This window comes from Pinus tabuliformis, chromosome 9, assembly GCF_031772625.1.
Source record: "Pinus tabuliformis cultivar Carrire ecotype Pingquan chromosome 9, CPIR1, whole genome shotgun sequence".
Taxonomy (NCBI): Eukaryota; Viridiplantae; Streptophyta; class Pinopsida; order Pinales; family Pinaceae; genus Pinus; species Pinus tabuliformis.
Genome location: NC_142307.1, coordinates 1,403,173,729 through 1,403,192,519, shown reverse-complemented (window position 1 = coordinate 1,403,192,519; position 18,791 = coordinate 1,403,173,729).

The window sequence follows — 18,791 nt, the reverse complement described above, 5'->3', positions numbered from 1 at the left end:
CACAGCCTTTAACGAGTCCAAAACGATAAGATCTCGGCAATATTTTCGTGTTTAAAGAGTTGGAAAAGAGCTTAAAAGCAGACCCCTCATTTTATTCTCTTTTATGAGTAAAAAGGGAAAAATACTTGGCGATATTTTCATTTGAGTTTTACAAGTCGAGAAAAGAGCCTAAACGTGACTCTAGTACCATCATCAGTAATACATCACCTGTCACTACACAAAAGGTAAATGTATTATCCAATTTTTGAGGCAAAATAGGTTAAAAAATACATTTAAAAACCTATTATTTCATTAAAATTGAATAAAAGCAGGAAAAAGTAATTAGTTTTTACCATTTTACCGTTTTACCTTGTGTGAGGAAATTTTCACTCATTTGTGCCCTAGATTTTTAGGAGCCAATTGTGGGAGATCTGGGAGGCCATTCGATGATCCGTCAGTTGCAGGTAAGAGCCAAGACCTTTAGCTCCATTTTCATTCTTGTTTTGCCTATTTTTAACCAAATTTTGAATTTCTTTAGGAAGATTTAGAAAAACAAAATTTCCCTCAGTCGACGTGATTTCCGAGCAAGGAATTGCACTGATTGGGGGTTATTAATACTGTCAAGTGAATCGTCAGCGCTACTATTTTTAAGACAGTGGTTCCAATGCCGTGAACATAAAATTTCCAATTTTTTGCTAATTTCTCTAATTTGAACCAACTTTCTTGAGCCAAGGATGATTATTGACTTGATTGTATGGTTTTTGCAGGGAAAACATCGCAAAAAATGGTTGATTGGAAGGAACACAAGAATGAGGACATTGACACACAAGCAATGGCAGACCCAAATTGCTTTTCTGCCCTGAGGAACTATGGGATCCTCAAATTGTTCCTCACACTAGGTTTGCGGACTCAACCCAAATTGCTACGGTACCTGATCAGTCTCTCGGATGTCAATCGCAAAGTGTTTATGATCTGTGACCAAGAAATAGAGTTGGAAACTTCTATCATTTATTTCATCACAAGACTGTCCCAAAGAGGTGAACCAATCAATTTGTATGGATCAAGACCTATTGGGGCAAGTGTGAACATGTTGGTCACAGAACACTTCCCAAAAGCAGTAAAATCAAAGAGCGGCAAGATAGAGATCATGAGTGTTCAGGATCTTGTGCTAAAAGTGTTGTCGTTGACCATCAACAGAGTGCTTGGGGCTCAAGCACAACATGATTCCAACAAGTCGAAGGTTCAATATTCTATCGACTGTATGGTGCTGAATATCTTCAACTGGGAGGAAACCATGAAGGTAAACATGAAGCACCAACAATCTAAAGCGAAGGTGGGAAACTTGAAGCAGTTCTGCTATGGTTCTGTTCTAGTGACCTTCTTTTTGGAGCGGGTCTCGCTATTTCACTACCAGCTTGCTAAGGTGGAACCACCATTGCCACGAGACCCATGGATTGTTTGGTGGAGTGCATTGATGTTTAGGATTACGGGGGGCCAACAGATGTCCTATAAGCCCACCTTCTTCTTATGGCTACAACGACAACTGATCGTAGTAGAGGTTTGGCCCTATAGCGGTACCGACTTTTGTATTGATCCAAATATGTCGCTCCCAGAGGGAGAAGATTACGATGATGGAGGTAAAACCAAACAATTTTGGTTTTCGATTTTGTAAATGCAGATGTTGGACCAGAGTGCCCTGCTGGGATGTCCCCAATTGCTAGGCGCGTTGCTCGATAGTTTGATATCACTCCTTATCAGGAAGGAAGGGATAATGAGGAGGAGATCAAAAGGAACCTCGAGGGATTGACCCACGATATCCCAGAGTATGCCTGGCTGGGTGATATCCCACGCCAATATGAGAGGCACAAAGTGGGGGTATCAGATAGGATCCACCGACTGCTAACTCATGTAGTACGAGAAGTTACATGCTACCATGAGAATCATGCCAATTAGTTCATAGGTCTAGCATTCCACATTTTTTAGGCCTGTGAGCGATGGATGTATCTGAACACACATATTTTTTTTTGGGGTTTCGATGTATGACAAACATTATTCACACACACACACACACACACACACATAGATATATATATATATATATATATATATATATATATATATATATATATATATATATATATATATATATATATATATATATATATATATATATATATATATATATATATGCATGCTATATTTCCTTGATTACTATGGTACAAATGTTTTTTTTTTTTTCACATGTTTCACATATGTCTATCAAACTCATAATTAGCTAATGCATTTGTCAATGTATTCATCTGCCTAGGAATATGATGGTATGTAATGTAATAAAAATTTCTCTCCAATAGACGAATACAAAGATACATTCTCAATATTTGAGGTTTTCTGATGGAATATTGCCCGTTGAGTTGAAGAACAACAATCTGTGAATCAAGGTTCACAACCAATTCCCAAATGTCAAAAGCGATAGCTTCTAACAACAATTCAATAACTGCGCTATACTCAGAAATGTTGTTAGTTGTTTGACCTAAGAAAATACCTTGAAGATCAATAAACTCATCATGGGGGTCATAAATGGTCCATGCCGCAGATGATAGCTTCCCAGTAATATGGAAATCACCATCAATGAAACCGATGTGAGGAGACACCAACATCTGCAAAGTAGGTAGAAAAATAATAAGAAGGAAAACTACTTACATAATAACACACCAAACCACATTGTAGAAAAATGAATAACACATTATTGTACAAAAGTAGCCATGCAAGATGACCTAGGCATAGTACTTTTTAAGAGGATCCATGTTTGGACTTGGGTAATCAATCAACACAGATGAAAATCATAGTTGTACCATTGTCATGATGAGTAAGCATCGACTTGGCCAAATAATAGAGTATAAATCATATAAGACTGTGCCCCTATGCCCCTTGGGTGAGGGAGGGTTATGAGGGATAAGATGACAACCCTATTGCAATAAGGGCCAATTGGTAAAAACTCATGGAGGGAGAAAAAACATGAATATATGAAGAGATATAGGTGCTCTCAGTTGAAAGATCTTGACAATGTCAGGAGAAACTAACATGTCAGTTGGCAGCGGAGAAGATAACTTCTCAAGACACATAGAAATGACCGCTGAGCCAAAACCAAGCCACAGGGCATGAGAATACACGTTGAGAGATGAACTCGACACTGAGAAATTAGAGCATACCGAAGATGAAGCCGAAACAATCTCCACATAATTAATTTTAGCCAGACGTAGTGGCATAACCTTGCCCCATGTATCAACAAGATCTGGTGAATGAATGACCCATGGATCAAACTCGACCGAAATCATGTTGAAAGAGGCAACATGAGGAGATGGGAGTAGAAAAATACCCATCAAGGAAGGACCTATAAAGAGTCCTGCCCCCCCACTCTCATAAGGAGAACCGATATGCTTTACATAAGGAACATTGCCATCCGACGAGGAAGAGGAAAACAAGGATAGTTGGTCGACTGTGACTATCTTCCCTTGATGGGGAAATGAATCACACGGAAAAGGGAAGAGGTTACAACATTCATGGCATGTTTCCAGCTCCGTTCGAGTGGAAGATTGTAGTTAATATTAGTGTCAACAATCTCTACTTCGACGTGTATTGTCATGCCCTCCAAAGTAATGGAAAGGTTGGGAAGGACATCGAATGGTCACAAATTGTGTCCATCAAAAGCTTCCAAAGTGTCAAGGGACTCGTTCAAAGTAGGACAACCAATTTCCTTCCAACAAGCGACAAACATGATGCAGAGAGAAGCGCCTTCATTGATGATAGTCCTATGAATGGTTTTCTCATTTATGATCACCTGAATGAGAAAGGAAATCTAATGAGGTAAACACGGAACGTGGTTTTCCAAGTCAAAACAAATGAGATTAGAGTCAACTGGATCAATACCCCCAATAGCCAATAGTAAAGATTTCCACTGAGAAGGACAACTTTGAAGGACCTCGAGAGTAGACATAGCTGATGGTGCTTGAGCCAAATCTTTAACAAAGTTATAATGCTAAGTGGCTTGAGCATTTGGATTGTATAAGGAATTTCGTAGCACACCTTGAGAAGGTGGTTGAATGGCGGAATCAGGATTAGGTCGCTCTATATGGAGAGGACTGGAAATGGATGGGGTAGAAGAAGAAGGGGTACCTTCATTCTCTTTCCCTGCTGTCGGGGTAGGAGTTTGATAATATTTTGACTTGGTAGCCATGTTAATCGATGTATTCATCATGAACACTTGTGAACCTTTGGAAGCAGATGACTGAGGTTGGTCTACCATTTGGGTTTGTTGGGATGGAAAGGGCTCTATTAGAACAATTGGGGTCCCTTTGAGCAAACAACTAACTTTAGATTGTCTGGGAAAATCCTTAGTATAGTGATCCTCCTCAGAGATGAGGCATGGATATTTTGGTTTTTGTTGGGAAGCATAACCAGCAGATGACTTAAGAGGCCCCTATTTTGGGGCATCAAATTTACCCTTTCCTTTGCCTTTCTTCTTACCTTTAGAGGATTTGTGTATTGCGATATAATGGACAGTGTGAACCTCTGAGGCTTTATCAGGGTCTGAAGAATTGTGAGATGAATCATTGGAAGTAGTGTTGGAGACCGACTTCTATTTAGAAGAATATTTTGTAGGGGTCTGAGTCACTGAACCAATTACTCCATCTACAAGAGTTGTAGTCAGAGACATACATATCATCAGATTAGATGATGGTCTAGGCGCATTGGGTAACACATCATATAACGTGCCAGATTGTGAATAGACGAGGTCTAGATACTGGGTACGTGGGATGGCTTGTTCCTCGGTGATGTATCGACCCATAGCAATCTCCTCAAAAAATTTTTGACGAATTATTTGGTGAACCACTCAGTCAACAACTGAGCAGAAATCTCAAACTTAATCTAGTGGTGCCTGTGTCTCCATTCATGGATGTAATCAGAGATGTGGGTCACAGTGTCTTGCTTGAGCAACGTTAGCAGATGGGTGCCAGTTTCATAGCAAACTGACAACTGGAACTGTGTGAGAAAGGCCATGACGAGACTGCTAAAGTCATCATAGATATTTCGAGGTAGCTCAATATACCACTTGGCTCTAACACCTATAAGAGTTCATTGGAAAATCTAAAGATGAATAGAATCATCAACTTAGGAATTCGAGGAGCACCAGAGGTGATATGTCATCACGTGGGCTTGTGGATCCTCTCTCACTTTTCCTTCAAACTTCAGACAATCAATCAGATCTTGGATGGAACTGGAGGCCAGTATGGTGAATGAAGAATTGAGTCATTCATGATTCTAGAGACATCTGGAAATTCTAGTGTAGCTAATAATGTCAATTGGTTATTGAAAGGCATTTAAGGTCGATAAGGTGACCCAACTCGCGGGACCCATCCCTGCTGGTAAGGATTTTGTCCCCATAGTGGAGGGTTTTGTTGATACAACATTTTATTTTGTCCCCATTGTAGGTTACCTTTTCTGTAGGGAGGATTCTAACCTTGAAAGCCTTGAAATTGTCTGACCATAGGCTGCTGATGAGCAACATATGGGTTAAAAGGTTGTTGAGCCTGCTGGCCTTGGACATATGGATTTTTCACCTGATGTCCCTGAGCGTAAGGGTTTTGCGCCTGTTTCCCCTGGACAAAAGGGTTTTGGACCTGTTTCCCTTGGCTGTAAGGATTTTTCACTTGTTGCCCTTGGAAATAAGGATTTTGGACCTATTCCCTTACACAAAAGGAGGTTGAACTTGTTGCCCTTGGACATAAGGATTTTATGGCTGCTGCTACTCTTGCCCTAGCAAAGGTTGACCCTATTGATATGAGTATAAGGGTTGCTTCTACAGTGGTTGACTTTGTTGCTGCAAGGGCTGACCTTGTGGTTGTAAAGGTTATCGTTGCGGCTGCGGAGGTTGAATTTGTGAAGGCATAGGCTGGGAGGATTGCGGTGCATACTCCACTTGCAGCTGCATGATTTGCTACAATGGTCATGAGGGTTGCCCCTGCAGTTGTTGTAGTTTTCCTTACTACGACATCATCTACCCTTGCTACTGCATGGATGGCCCTTGCTGCAATAAAGGTTGCCCTTGCTGCTGCAAGGGTACTTGAATAGTTCCCAGAATGACACCTGCAAAGTTCCTGAACTACATTTGGCTATATCCACCTGGAGCGGCAAATGGACTAGCCTAAGCATAAGGTCCAGGTTGAGGGATGTAGGACAGATTAACCATCAGTTGTGAACCATATGGAACATAAGGAGGTTGGTTCTAAACTTGAGCCATATTAGGCTATTAGTACTGGATGTTACTTGACCCAGACAGACCAATAGGGTTTGGGTGTTGGTACTGGACATTACTTGATCCAACAGGACCAACATGGTTTAGAATGACACCCAAAGAGGGCTAGTTCATTCCAACCATGTGAGCTTGTGAGCCACTCACATTGGTTGTACCAGAAATCATAGAAACCTTCAGACCTTTCCCCCTAGGCAGTGGCACAACCTATCCACTTACTAGAGGGATCCAAGAACTAATAGATACATGACTTGAGACCATTGGTTGGAACAAACAGGTTACTTGGACTGATGCAACAAGCGCATTCAAAATGGTGGATTACACCAAAACTACAATATCTGCAGAATGCACCATCGGTTGGGAGGTCAGATTCTGAATGAACAGACCTAAGGTAGGCATAATGCAAGATGCCCAAATAGGGTTGTGATATAGCAATGAAGTAGTAGGCATACCTGAAACCAACTGAGCTAAAGTCATGTAATTATGCAGTAACTCAAGATGAACACTCGCCAGAATGCTTCCCGTATAAGGGAAACCTTCAAGAGGGAAATAATATTCCTTCTCCTCAATTGTGCATGTAGTGGAAACCTCTAGTGACCCAGAGAGGACACTAGGATTTCATGTTCTGATTCCATGGGTGAAAACAGGCAACGCTAGACTACCGAAGATGTTTGAGGGGACAATTCCAAAGGAACACTTAACTGATCATACAAACTTTATGGACGCTACGGTGATACCAAAACAAGATCGAACAAAGGATTTGGAGGATAAATAACTAGTCCAAGTCGACCTTCAGAAGTCGGTGTACTCTCAGAAGTCTAGATAGGATTATCCAAAGATTCTGGGCTAATGTCAAAAAGTGACCCAGTATCTAAGGGAGGGGGAGGACAAGATGATAAAGGTTGAATGCTTAGAAAAATTCCAAGTTCAGCACCTTGGTCCTCAAGTGACTGCAACAATTTAGGAAAAGGCTCCTCAGACGATCTTTCAGATAGAGGAGAGGAAGAGGAACTAGGTGATCTTGATGGTTCAACCACGATGATTTTATTTCAATTAACTAGAAGAGAGAGATTTACTTCAAGGCTTTAAAATATATTTAAAGGTGTACTCATGGTGTGGTATGGAAAAGACTAATAGGAATGTTGTATGATCGTGGGCAACAATTTTTTAAGATGAAAAAACAAATTGGTGCTCTTTCATGTTTTAAGAGTCAAGAGAGAAGCAAAGGTGACTCGATCACTTTTGGTTTGAAACGAGCTCGAAAGGACAAGTGCTCGGATGACCTTTTACATTTAGGGAGTCAAAAAGATAAAAATTACTACTGAGGATGATTTAGGCAAAAAGGATTACCAAATAACCGTGAATTTCAGAATACCTCCCAGCGAACCAAGAAGTATGGGTAGGAAATCTCCATGAATGTTGTGTTCATTGTATCATGTTTACAAAGCAGCAGACGCATCTTCCTATGGATAAAGGATTGCAACCTATTGGGGTCTCCCTTTATATATGCGATGGTACAGGGAGCACAAGTCCGTACTAGCATTGTCTAGTGCCGAAGCGAATGACAACTGCTAGGTTTAAAGACACCAGAACATGTCTCTAGCCTAGACCTTCTAAATGTGATCATTAGATTTTAAATGTGCCTTAGATTAATTAAATACATTTTAGATTTTATACTGAAATTATGTCTTGGTTTTCAGGCCTTATCGATGCGACTCGAAAAACTTCTATATGTAGCTAAATGAGATAAGACCCTTTCAATTCGATGAATTGTTTACACTAATGAGAGTAAAAAACACACTCAATGTAACAAAAAAGCAATTGAAAGCAAAAATACTTTTTCACTATTTTGCTTTTTTAAAACAAAATGATGAAAAACTCTTTGCAATTTCTATCTTTCCTATCAAACGCACTTCAAGCAGTCCTTTCACTAGTAAAGATAATTAATTTTTTTTCCAATGCAAATGGTGATGCAACTCTAGTCTTCAATGATGCTAACTAATGTAACATATTCATTCAGCAAACTAGAATTATCTATTTTTCAATGAAATCATAAAATGAATCTTTCACAAACACTTCAATGAAATGTTTTCAAAACAATCAACCTCAAGAAAATGCAAAGCACAAAAGAGAATTCCTTCCAAACTAATGATGCAAATAATCCACCAAGAACAAGATGAGCAATGTGATCTATGCCTGAAAAGAGACGCTTAATCAACAAAAGAAACTTTTCAAACTTGTTAAATGGAAATCAAAGCAACAAAATTACTAACAAATGAAATGCAAGGAGTAACTTAACTCTCAACTTGACTTAATGAGCACACAAACAGGTGAATGGATGATGACCTAGATGCCCTAGGGCTACAAACCATCCAAAAAATCAAGAAATCAAGTGAGGAAAAGGAAAACCAAAAAACCATATAAACCAATCTAATAGAGCTTTTGAGTCAAGGAAAACACAATCAAAAGAAGCTAAGAGATAGAGATCAGAAGAGCAAGACACACTGGTTATGATCTAGAGGAAACCCTGAACTTCATCTACAGGAATCGGCACAATTGCCTAACTGACAACAAGCACTAGAAGGGGGTTAGCATGATTGTTTTTTAGAAACTCACGCTGATCAGCACAATTGTTAGAACAATAAACGCATTGATGAAGGATTCAAGTAAAAAAATAAAAAATCTCAAAGGCTAAAACTAGACTTTCCACTATAAATTTTAGTCTCAGACTAGTAAACCAGGGAAAGAAGAGAACACTAAAGTGAAATGGTGATACTAGAAAACCTCACACAAAATAATAAAATGACAATCAATCAAACAAAAGGACTGGCTCATCAGTGGAGTCACCAATTTGTGATGTCGTTAAATTCTTAGTGCAAACACAAACAATTCCTCTAGCCCGAGAGAGTGGGTCTAGCCACAAACAAACAATCTATGGAAAATATCCTTAAGCTAGAACCAAATAAGAGGGCCTACCTCTTAAAACTATATTTCTCTTCATGATGATCTTGCTTCCTCACTCTAGATACTTTCCATTTCCTTCCTTCGAATACCTGAAACAAGAAAACAAACAACAACAACAAACATGATAGCATACAATATTGTATTCAGCCTACTTAACAAGTCAAGGAACATTAAGCCATCTAATGTAAGATAACACATTAATGTATGAAATCAATTAATAGTTGTATTCATATAAATTCAGAAAGAGATTACAACCAATGCCTTAGCATTGCTAGTCTCCTGCGACGTATCCGAGTTCCCACACTTCTGCTAGCATCTCATGGATAGCCCCAACAATGGAAGTTTTAAGGCATCTTCCCTTTAGTCTCAAACCAAACCAAACACATTATTATCCACCAATCATACACTAGAAAGCTACAAGCTATAGATGTCTTATTGATTATTCACTTGCTGATTATTCAAGCTTCAAAAATACCAATACTGAAACTAGTGAAGCTTGTAAAAGGAGGGGTTTATATAGCTTGGATAGAGGGGAGATGGTCCCTCTTGTCATGGGATAAGGCTTTATCTCTTGGGTTGGTTACATCCTAATAGGGGAAAGGAGCGTAAACTGACTTCCTTGTGTCCATCCAGCCCAACCATTTACCAGAGGATTGACACAACTAAGAAAAATCTCAGTAGCATCGTACGATGCTAGTCCTAGTTTAATCTCTACAAATTGGCAGGAGGAGGAAAATGGTCATTAGCATTGGTCTTGTAAATTGGGGTAAAATGAAAATTCTTGGGAAATGATGCAAAGGGGAAATATTCTGCTCATGAAGAGGGACATAGTGGGAGTTTCTTCATGATGGGAAAGCATGTAGGGTTCATTGTAGAGCTCCTCTAGGATCATGGATGGGGATTACAGGGACAACGACAAAATGTTGTGTAACACTTGGTTTCGGAGGGAACCGGTCAAATTAAAGTCACATGCATTAGTCTACGAGCCTAGGATGAAAATATGCAAATTTTTTGGGCTGAGAAGAGATGGTTGTCCCAGAGGGATTGTGTAATTTCTTAGAGAAACAGGTGACTATATCCCAGGATTACTAAATTTATGGGCTGAGTAGCTATCTTGTGTCAGATCTTGTAATTTTCTCAAGGAAGATTACCTGACTGTATTGTGCAATTTTTGAACCCAACAGGTTTCCTGGCTTGATTTGCGCAATTTCCACTAGCTACTAGGCTGGCTGTCCTAGAAGGATTACCTAGTTTCCGGGAGTAGCAGGTGACTACTGCCTAGAATTACGCAATTTTTGGTCTGAGAAGCTACCCTGGGATGAATTACGCAATTTTTGAGAGGAAGACTGTCAAGAATAATTGCGCAATTCTAGAGACCAACTAGGTGTCTAATTGGATTTGTGCAATTTCCGGAAGGAAATATGGTTTCCCTCTAGAATTGTGCAATTCCCATATGGAGCTTCTCAACCAGAAATTGACGCTAAGTCTAGATAGTAGCCTGTAAAGGGGGTGGAACAAACTTGCATGCACAACCTAACAAGACTCTATGAAATAACTAAAGCTGATGTGCTTGATAGTACAAGACATGTTGCTGAGGATGGTGAGTAGGGAGGCTTTAAAATGAATCTAAGGCAAAATTTTGGAGGGTGGTTGTAGCTGCTACAAAACCTAGTGACACACTGGTAGAAATCCAGCTCTCTGAATGGACCTTGTTCGTGAAATGAAAGTCTAAGACCTCTGGAAGTATTTTTCAGTTCTCAGGCCATCTTGGTTTCTGCACTTGCTTGATTATAAGATGTAGCATCTGTCAAGCCCTTGGTTTCTTAACACACATTCCAAGCCAAGTCAACACAGTTGCTTTGATCGGGGATGAGGGATACATTGGTACACAAGCAGTATAGTCATTAGAGTTGTATTTTTATCTATGGCATTGCCCCATTGCGAGGAGGCATGAATAGTACCTCGGCGGAGTCACGTAGGAGCAAAAGCATCACTCCCCTACCAGCAAGCCTGGTCAGTAACCTGGTGGAGTTACCTTCATCACCCCTCTATGCAAGAAGCCTTTATCTTCTTTCGCATTATTCATCTGTCATTTTTTCGAAATTTTTCACTTTTTCATTTTTCATTTTCATAGTTGTGCATAGAATTTATTCATTTCAGAGGCAAAAGAGGGATCCCAACTTATTTAATAGCAGAAGAGGTTGTTTCTTCAGAGAAGTAGTTTATATATACCTCTAATGTGCTTGTTAAGGTTCTCCCCCTCACCTTACTCTACTTGACTAAGCTGACAAGGATTAACCCAAAAATAATCTACTAGAGTAGGTGATACTAGTTATCGCATAAGCATTATGTTTTCACCAAGATTTACTTTGAACAATACATATTTTCCATTGATGTATCATGGACTGAAGACAACAAGTTCTTACATAAAAGAGCCAGAAAAAAGTAACCAAATGTTGATAGTTGTACAAGTCCTCTTGTACTTTACCTAGCTTGTTTCAAGAGTTGCACACGGTCCATGCAAAACTAACCTATGGAAAATAAAAAGCAAACAAACCAAAAAGAAAAGAAAAAAGTAGAAGAAAATGTGAAATCATGTCGAGTAAGAAAATAAACAAGAAAAAAACAAACACACAAAGAAAGAATAAAACATGCATGAAAGCAAACAACTCAAAAAGAAAACATAACTCCTACTGCTAAGCTAACAGTGCATGGGTTGTCTCACATGAAGTGATACTTCCAATGCAACCACCGATGCATTGGTTGACACATTTCGATGAAGGCTTGGTTTTCGAACAACACATCTGTGCAAACCAGCAGATGTGAAAGACACCACAATGAACACAGACACAGTTCGAGCTTACCAGCATCCACAGAACAAAAATGAGTGAAAGCACATGACATGCCGTTTGTAGACTCACCATGGTGTTGTGCTATAGTGCGTGCAGATGTTGATTGTATGAATTCCCTTGACTGTGACATGTAAGAAAACATGAGAAAAGTAGACCACTTACATTCTGCAAGTGTGCTTGCTGTGTAAGATTCCAATACATGAGCGATGGATCATGTAGTTCGAGTGGAGGAAGTGAAATCTAAGTGTTAGGTTGATCTTCAATGCATATAGATGAGTGATGAGGAGCCTTGCATGTTTCAAAATTTTCCAGATCTGAAGTGAAACCAACCTCAGGACAATGAGGGCCTGAAATAACCATCAGCTCGAGCTGAAGTGCCTCGAGAGTCTGCAGGGTTTCAACTTCGTTAACAGATGGGTCATTATAGACCAGTGGCTTAGATGGATTAAAAACGAATGAATAAACATCATGATCAGATGATGAGGTTAAGAGAGCATGACAACCAAGATCAGAAAACTTAGGATGTTGATCGGCATCCTCATGATTCGATGAATCGCACAGAGGGGTAGATGAGAAGCAAGACTATTCATCCTCTGCGTTTCAGGAAAAGATAGATGAAAAATCAAGAGGATGTTCAACGAATCATTTTCCTCTTCATTGTCAGATGATGGACTAACATACGGTGTGTCATTCAAATGATCAACAATGGGTGCATTCGTGGATGAAGATACACATGAAAAATCATGGATGGCAGGATCATCAAGGATGTCAGGAAAAAATGGAGGAGGTACAAACATACAAGGATGGTGCTCTACTACCGGTGGATGTTCAAGATCCCAGTCATACCCTTCATGAATGACAACGCATGTTGGTTGTGCAACACCAAATCTGTCGATGGCTTGATCCTCATTCACAACTAGTGTAAAGTATGGAATGGAAGAACACAAGACAATGTCATCCAAAGGATTATCCGAGTACGAAGACAGAGGTTCAGGTACAAAATACATGTGATAACCCAATGGATTCACAACCAATCTTGCGCGAAAATTGGAAGGAGAGATGTTGGGAGGATGTGTCGGTTGAATAGATGTTTTTTCATGCACTCCCACATCACTCTGCAATGGTGGAGCTATTTGATGAGGGGTCGATGGACAATCACTTGTGACAGTGACCATCTTCATATGTGATTACACATCTCCATCACCACAGTGTGCTGAGTGGGCTTTGAGCTTGAACTTATTCTTGGGATTGACATATTTGATAAGGAAATATTCAAATACGTCCATGTGATACTGAAATTTCATCTTGCTTTTTAGAGCTTGAAAGTGAAAAACATGGAAGCGCTGCTAAAAATCACAGGTGATTCATGCAGGGCATTTTGTTGTTGTAACAGTTTTTGGTCAAGATGCTCTAGATCAAAATAATGGAAAGTATCTTCAATGAGATCACAAAAATCCTCAAATGAGTGTACGCTATCAGCTGGTAAGCTACAGAGCCACCGTAGTGGGGATTCATGAAGTGTGTATGCAAGCTGCAGGCTGGCCTTTTCGTCAGAACATTCATCGTCCTCGTCAAGCGTGGCAATGAAGTCCTATAAGAACATAGGCTAGGCCACTTCACCTTCACCATCATACATGTATTCAAACAAGATATCAAAGAAATCCCTTGTGATGTGGAGAGGTTCGGCATGCAAGAAACATTGTGGAGGGTTGGGAGTGAAAGAATCCATGATAGATGTGCAAAGATTCAAAATAGGATGAGAGGACATATCTTGTCATCTAGCCCTCCTTCTAGAGCTAAAAATGTTGATGGTGCTCGACCCACCAACATGTCAGAGGATCTCCCCGGTAATAAGTCCCAACTAGACCTCGGACAGTTTGGTGTAGGAGTCCTAACATTAGGTCATGCAGTATCGCCTTGACCATGGTTGCGTGCAGAGGCAAGTAAGATGTCCCTATTGGTTGCAAGTCTGTCACATATGCAACAAGTCTAGGAAGGTGCATGAATGGTTCTAACACATGGAGGGTGAGGTGAGTGTGCCCCTTGGAAACTTGCGAAACCACAGAGTTAAGAAGGGAACACACGAGAAAAGATGCATCACAAACTAGAAGGCAAGTAAGGTAGCAATCCAAAGTGATGGTTAAACCAACAACACATTTAAGTAAGATTCATACATACATATACATAAAATATCTTTACATGCATGCATAAGAAAACAGATACATTTATCTTTTAGAGTAAACAAGATAGCTGAAATACAATATGACATATACATGAAACATGTTGGCTCTGTTATATTAAGAAGTGAAATTTCCAGTCATACAATACAACCATGACCAACCACTAGCTCTGACAGCAGAATGTTATAGTGATTTCTACCTGCTCCTCCAAAGAGATATACTAGATTTTCACAGTGGAGAAGCTAAGGCTCATTACAATATTGTCCAAGATTTCTCTAAGATACTACTATTGGAAGCTTGGTTGACCAAAAGCCTCTACAATGAGTTATGATGGACTATTTATGGCAAAGGGCGGGGTGACCCTTGACATTCCCCTTTGTGACAATTCATTTATCCTCATGACTCTTCAACTACTCTATGATTGTTACATTCAACTATTGACACTTGAACTTCCACTTGATAAGACATTACATACAATATGCACATGTATCCATGTGAGACAAAATGGCTTGAGCAAGACACGCAAAACATCACTAACACTCAGACCGTTGTGGTGAGACCAACTCTTCTACATCCTCATGATGGTCAATGGTGGTGAACTGATGTCAATCTTGGTCATCCGTGATGGTGTCCATGCGCTCAACGGTGACATCTTGCTGAAGTGAACTCTTGCCTATGTTGCATCTGGGTACACTCATATGGCTCCTCTATCCAACTCATCTGATAGCATGTGCATGGTCATCCTGGGTGCAATCGCACTAGAAACATGTTAATGCATAGTCTCTGCACTAATCTCCAAGCATGTGTTAGTGGTCGTGCACATCAACTTGTCAAAATACATGTTAAGCTCTACTTGGACTTGCTTCTTGTCTTCGCCTTGGTGAGTGTGCCAAATGGGTGGGATCTCATGCATGCGCATAATGGCATGCATGTTGTTGAATTCCCTTGCATGAGATCAACAAAATTGCTCACCTTTTCTGCTCCGTGCTGGCTGTTAGGATGGATCTATAACTTGTAAGAGCATAGTTTCATCCGTCTGTGCATGTTGCACCCCTTGCTGTACCTATTTTTGCTACAACTCATTCTCTGGTCTATGCAACTCTTGTTCTTTGTTGAGTTGCTGCTTCAACACATGCAACTCCTTCTTTGTTATGTTCTCTGCCTTCACGCAATCTTCATGTCACACCATCGCCGCACAGCCTCAATCTCCAAAGCTTCTTTCGTCATGAGTGGATCTGCTTTGAACTTGTAGTTTTTCTTTGCCTCTATGTTCTCAACCAAATTCCTCTTCCATTCGTTGTGTGTGGGTGTGATGCCTTCTCTTGCTGCCATATCATTTTGATGTCCTTGTCTATGAACAACTTGATGTCTTCATAGGTAGGCAAGCTCATAGACACTTGCTTGGCTACAAACCCCATTGTGCTCTCTGTTAGCCTCCTAGTACAATAGGTGTTCATATTTCATGATTGACTGTTTTACATGCCAAATATGTCATTCTTTCCATGCTACAAAGGTTCCATATTTCCTAGAAAACTCAGAAAAATTAAAAAATGTAAAGAGGGTATGCCCTAAAAGAATAATCAAAGGGCAAGAAAGTGTGCTAGCTCAAATGCCACTACTATATTCCATTTTTGAAGAGTTTCATAGTTAAGGGAAGGCCAAACAGCTTAATCTTGGCTTCCTTAGGTTTAAATTGCTTGTTTTAGAAGATAGAGAATGAATATCTGTCCAAATTGTTTAATCTTGGCAGATTTGTAGATAGGTGGAGAATCTTGGGCGCTCAACAGCTTAATCTGAGCCCCGGAAGAAATAAGGGTCGATTTAGATAGGAGGATAGCCAAAAGAAAAGTTGAAAAGCTGGGTTTGCTAGTTCAAGTGCACCCAAACCTAAAAGAAGAAAAAATGTTAGGTAAGTAGGCTGGGTAAGTAGTTTTTTGGTTGCAGAATCAAGTTATGTGATCCATTTCATATTTTCAAGTGTTATATCTATTCAGATCACAATTATGAGGCAGTTTTCCACTTGGGGTAGCTCAAGCAAGGCATGTCTAACTTCCCCTTCTTCCTCTTCCCCAAATCACTCACTAATTCCCCTAAAGAGGTCAAGATCTGCTTGATATCTCTTTAATTCATCATGTTTCATATTATTTGCCTAAGTAAAGGTCTACTTTGCTTAGGAGTAATCTTATTCACTCTATCAGTCATTTTCCCCTTTAAATAGCCTAAGATCTTCAAAATTAGTGCTTTCTTATCATTTTCATATTAACTACTAACTATACTATGTAACTCCCTATCTATTTCCCCTTCCCCTACTAAAAAGCACTAAGTAGCTTCTCTATGAATATATCCCCTCCCTCTGGTTGAAAAATAACCATAAGTATGCTTGGGAATTGCTAAGTTTGCCTAAAACTTGGCAACAACCCTCATTTTGCCCCTCTAAACCATTTTCTAATGCAAAGGACCCCTTCCTATGCATAAAATCCATCTTTTGGCCTTGTTTTACCTTTTCCAAGGCATAAAACCCCTTTTAAAGGCCTAAACCCTTCTCAAAACACACAAAACTCCTCTTAAGTGCCTTTGGACTCCTTCCAAGGCATGAAATCCCTCTTTTTAGGCTATCGAGCCCCTTTCAATGCCTTAAAGACCCTTTATAATGCCAAAATACCATTCAAAGGCCTTAAAAACCCTTTGCCGAATCATAAAAAGCCCCTTTGTATAATAAAACCCCCTTTTTTCGTTTAAACGAAAGTTTTCATAAAACATAGGTTTTATCTTTAAAACCCACATTTTCCGCTTTATCGCATCGCATCGCCACATTATACATATCGCTGCCGTCCGATCAAGCCTCAGATCCGATGGCCCATATTAAGTCGCAACCCCCCCCATTTCGGCGATCACAACAATAATAAATCCGCGCCCCATGCTCCCCTCCGACGCGAAACTCCGAGTTAATCACAGCCATCCATCGCCCCTGCTCATCCAATGGTCCACATCATTTCGGCGATCGCATATATGTAAACTCCAGGTCCCCGCCAATTGCCGAAATGCCGAGTTAATCTGAGCCGCCCATTCGGGCCCGCAGATCAATGACCCATGTTTAATCGCATCATTCCCATATATTGCTCCGACTGGCCGGAGCTGAAATTCTATAGAGTGCAGCATATAAGGAGTTCGGGTCCGATGACCCATTTTTCATTAAACTCTGCCGATTGGGTTCCACCGATGGGATGGACCTGATTTCAATAAAAGAGGGCCTTAATGCATTTTTGGGTCTGCGGGCTATATCGCTCATCGGAGGTTTATGTGTTGGGACCGCCGATCCGCCGATTGCCAATTTAGCACCAGCCGTTGGATCTGCCCTAGCGCGATCCAGCGGCCAGGATTTAATCTAATGAACAGTGTAGCTCCCGCCCCAATTTTTCATGAAATATCACGTTTAAAGGCATTTTTTGCCTTGTAAGGCAGAAAGGGCCTTTTCTGAAGTTTTATTACATTGCTCGTGTGCGCTCCTTCTCCAGGGGCGGCCCAGATCATTTCTTCATCAATTTTGGATCGCTCCTCCACAGATCAGCTCCAGATGCAGAGTTTTGGCCTCGGCAAAGCTATCAACGTCCATTCCTCCTCCTGTTTTGCAGTTTTCTTTAGATTAAGCATTATTTTGATCGGCCAAAGCGCCGATAGCATCCCAAAGGCCACGGAAATCATTGCAGCAGTTATTGTCGCCTTGAAAGGGCAGAAAAGGGGCGATTTGACAGTCTAAAGTATATCAGGGAATAGAAAGTGGCCCGATTCAGTGTCAAAGTGTATCAGAGGAAGCGGCAAAGAGTATCAGATTAAAATATCAGTAGCCCGAAACAGGAGAACATTAAAGAGGCCCCCAAGCAAAGTCAAAGAAAGTGGTGAAGCCATAAAGGCTCTCAGATCACAGTTAATGCACATTAAAGCCACTTTGCAGCAGTAGAACTGCTTGAGAGGTGCTGATAAAAGGATAAAGCCCAGATATTGCAGAAAGCAGTGTATGAAGACACATGAGAGCATAGCTTCAAGTTCCAAAGCACAGTTATTCCAGAATGAATAGCACAGAGCTCAAAGGACACCTCAAAGCCTCATTTTTGATGCTGCTGCCTCCAGCGCAGCTTAGATAGATATTTCTTGCATTTATTTCAGTACAAATTAGGTTAAAGACAGTTATTTCATGAGATCTGTCTCAGATCTATTTTTTTAGATATTTTCCCTATATATACCACCCTGAGCTATGTAATAAGGGTCAGTTGGTTGATAAGAATCATTCTAGACTTGTGCTGTAAACTTGAGAACTTTCGTGAACAAAGATTGCTGGAATGCATTGCTTATGAACTGTTTGATGTGGATTTGATTGCTGAAGAGCTGATTACAGAATTCTAGTGCTACTTCATGGATCAATAAGTTTTCCCTACCTGTTTTCAGTTTCTATGTTTGCTATATCATATATGTGTCATGATCTAAATTGCAGGAAGAAAGAATAACTCA